This window comes from Neovison vison, chromosome 4 (assembly GCF_020171115.1).
Source record: "Neovison vison isolate M4711 chromosome 4, ASM_NN_V1, whole genome shotgun sequence".
Lineage (NCBI taxonomy): Eukaryota > Metazoa > Chordata > Mammalia > Carnivora > Mustelidae > Neogale > Neogale vison.
Window position 1 is genome coordinate 58,273,337 of NC_058094.1, and position 4,271 is coordinate 58,277,607.

Below are 4,271 nucleotides of genomic sequence, written 5' to 3' on the forward strand. Positions count from 1 at the left end.
TTTCAATCTGTGAGTGATAATCCAAAGTTAACTGTTACTGTTAACAGTGACTTACGTGGGAGGAGCTGTAAAACTGTAAACTCCTCTGCAGGCCATATTCTGCTCATTTCTTTCTCTTTTATGGCATACGAAAGCAATTCCTTGTGATAATCTTGGAATGCTTCATGGAATCACCTTATCTGAAGTGCTTAGTGGACGAATATGATTTCCTAAATTGATTCCCAGTAGACAATAAATGATGTCATTAAGTAGTTAAAAATAGAAAAGAGAATCTCTCGGGTTTCAAGTATTTGTAACATGATTTATGCCGTGCAAGGGGCTGAAATCACATACCACATGTTCTAAAAAATGGGATTTTACTGTTATAAATCTGATGCCTAGACTGTAAGTTAACACTTAACATAAGCACTTAACGATTTCCATTTTTCTTACTGTACAATAGAGCTAACTTTGTTTATGTTGGGGTAAAACATCTATAATTTGAAATGACAAGGATTTGTGATATATTACAGTAGTAGCCTGGACATAACCCTAATATGGCTGGACATATTCTCCTTAACTATCTACTTAGGAATCTGTGTCCCTTGAATGTTTGTAAACTTCCCAAGGACACAACTACTATAGTTGCTAGCACGTTGTAGGCATTCTATAAAAATAGCTACATGAGTAAGTTTTCATTTCTTTTGACTTCTGATGCTTACTACATTCTAGGCACTGAACTGAAATAGAATTATCCCCAACATGTGTGGACCTATCCATTCCCATCATCAACCTCTAATACCTAGCATCTATATAGCACAGTACACCTTTTACACGCACACGTGGCGAGGGACATTTAGAATTTGGGGAACATTTAGAAGATAGGATTCAATGATTATATTTTACTTCTGAGAATACGTTTATTGATTTTATCTTCCAAGAAAGAATTTCAGCCACATTTACATTATAAAGTCAGAATCTCATTTCCTATGTTTGTTAAAAACTATGGCAAAGTAATAGTTCTTATTCAACTTCTTAATACCATAAACCTTGTGAATATTGTATGTTAGAAAATTGTTACATTTTTCATCTAGGAAGCCCAGCCTCTTAAAATATACTCAAAACAATGTGAAGAATTTGTGAAGAAAATAGTGGAGTCATTTTAGCAATCAGATTCACTAATTAACTAAACAGTGATCACTGAATAGTTCACTTGCCTTCATATTCTGTAGCACTCCTAATTGCGAGGATCGTAATTAGGGATCCATTTTAGGGACTGATTCTCTTTAGTGAAGGCTAACTGTATTTATTCAGTTTTTGGAGATGTGGACAGCAAGAGAATCCCATGGTTTTTGTTCGCATGAATTAGTTCTCACTTGTGAAGAAGTAACACAGACATGTTTCCTGTGTGAACCAAGGCAGTGAATTGTGCATAGCTCACAGTCTTTCTCGTCTATGTGGTAACTAAATAAGGCTGAGGAATGTCACCCATAAAGGTGTCCCAAAAGAAGGAAAAGAAGAAAAGAGAAAGGTAGAGAGTCATTCATTTACAGAACTCAAAACACTAAGAGAAATGTGGATATAGCTCAGGAGAACAGTGCTGTCACAGTTTATTGTTCTACTCCATCCTGCACCCCTCCCGGGGAGGGGCATCACTATTGGGCCAGGGCATTTTCCTTGAAGGGGGAAGGAGCTACACACTTCATCCCAGGACAGATCCTCAAGCAGTCACTAGCAATTAATCAGAGCCGGCTTTCAAGAGGAAACCTGTTTCCCATCCATGTTATTGTAAATTATTTTTTTTTTCGTTCTATAGAGCAAAAACTTGAGAATTTCCAGAAGATACAGCAGATCCAAATAGCAGGCATATCACCTCAAGTGGGTAGTTTGTCTTCCTAATGATACTCAGATGTGCAAACACCCACAGCATCCAGTCAGGTTCAGTCCAGTGAAGAGAAAACTCTTTACGTTCTATATTCTTGAATAAATTACAAAGTACAGTAGAAGACTTCTTGTCTTAAGTGCCAGGATTGGTAATTCACTGAACTCATTCAGCAAATAAAATAATTAAAACAGAAAATTGTGAAAATGGTGTATCCGTTCTTAATAGCGTATTCGACTTAAATGTGTAAAGTGCTGCTGTTTTGTTGGCTAATCAAGACTTCTTATTCGAGTAAGTACTCACTGCTTGTGATTTCTTACTAAATTTTTTGTTTGTATAAATCTCATACACTGCCTTTGATGGCTAGTTTTATTTTTTAATGGAGGAAAAAGTCAAAGCTATCAGTAAAACCTAAATGCAGAAGCCTTTTAAAATTTTATACTTTTTAAAAATACTTCATATATTTTAATCCCCTTGCTTTTATCCACTTCCAAAGTATCCACTAGGTTTTTGTTGGGAAAAAAAAAAAATCTCTTTTAACACTCAGGCTTCAGCAAATTATGCAATGTTTAACTAAGAGGTGATGAAATAAGAAGAGCAAATGACATAACCATGCTACATAACAAATACAATTGACCTTTGATAACTATATACAGTTGGTCAGATGGTCAGGGGACACTGCAACACTTTTCCCAGTAGCCAAGATGGAAAAAATATAAGTGTCCACAAATGGATGGACAGAGAAAAGGGTGCCATACAATGAAATACTATTCAGCCTTCAAAAGGAATAAACTACTGATACACACTACACCATAGATAAACCTTCAAAACATTATGCTAAATAAAATAAGCCAGTCACAGAAAGAGATAGTACATGATTACACGAATATGAGAAATCTATAGTCAAACTCACTGATTCAATGAGAAGAACTATGGTTGCCAGTGGCCAGAAGGATGGAGAAATGGGAAGTGATTAATTAGAAAGTGTAAAATTTCAGTTAAGCAAGAGGAATAAGCTATAGATAATCATACAGCACTCTAACTATCAATAATATTATACTGTAAGTTAAAAATTTGTTAAAAGAGTAGATTTCATGTTAAATGTTCTTACTAAATTAAAATAAAATAGATTTATGAAGAAAATCATGGGAAAATGATCAACCTTAGCAGTAATCAGAAAAAATGTAGAATAGAACAGTTAATGGTACAAACAAAAAAAGGTGCCTACTACTTAAGGAAGTTAACCTACTCTGAAAACTAATTAGTATGTTCCACAAAAGGAAGTTCAAAACCCGAGTTAACTCAGGGAGCTGGCTAAAGGGAGATTAGAGTTTTTCTTGTATGAGATAGCTTGTTAATTACTTTCGTATATGACCAATCCCTCTTCTCTACTTCCAAAATTAATTAGGCTAAATTGAGAATATTTTTATTTGCTTAAAAAAAGAGTAGGAAAAGGACAGCAAGATGGATGTGAAAGAAAAGAAAAAAAAAAAGGAAAAGAAGAAAAGGTCACAGAGAAAAAATTTTAGTCATGGTTACTTTTGGATTTTTAATTATGCATCATAATCTGAGGAAGTATCACATTCTTTAGTATTTTTTGTGTTTTTTATGCTATAGTGATTGTGGAATATTTATAATTTAGGATATGTGATTTTTGGAAACGTGCATAGCATAATTGAACAAAATAAAATTATATAATTTAATTGTATAAACCTTAGCTACATAAAACATTTATGGTATTTGTTTGCATATTTTCACATTAAAATTCAGCTATTTTCAGGAAAAAGACAGATGGACACCACACAGGGAGTCTTTCATTATTGCTTTACCAAGTACTTCTTATGGGTAAAATTCATTAAGGCTACATTAGATTAAAAGCTTAAGTAGTTATTAAGAGAACTATATTAATTTTATGCCTAGGTGATACAGAAATAATTATCCTTAAATAAATGGGACTTACTAAACCCTACATTCAGCATAAATTTATGAGTACTTTTAAGCTTATTTCTAAAGGTTTAATTGGGAAAAACATCAAAAATTCATGCTAATTCCTAAGATAGTAATTTATAGTAAGTAGCATGTATTTGCTAAAGTAGAATTATATTAACTTAATCTAGATCCAAAAATATAGTACATGTGATAAACTATGACCTACTGAAAATCTCCCTTAACAGAGGTCACTTTGTAGTATACGTTCTGTAAGCTGAGCAAAATGTTGCTGTTCTTTTAGAGTGTTATCATGGTTTGTGGGCCAAGATATACCTTCTTAGCCCCAGTGTAGGGCAGTTCACTCCAGAGAGAAAAACACAATTAGTTGTAGATAAAAGGTCAATATTAAAAAGCATACTAATATTCCTGAAAAATGTTTCTCTCAGAGCAATGGTTTTCTAAACTGACATGTGAAATATTT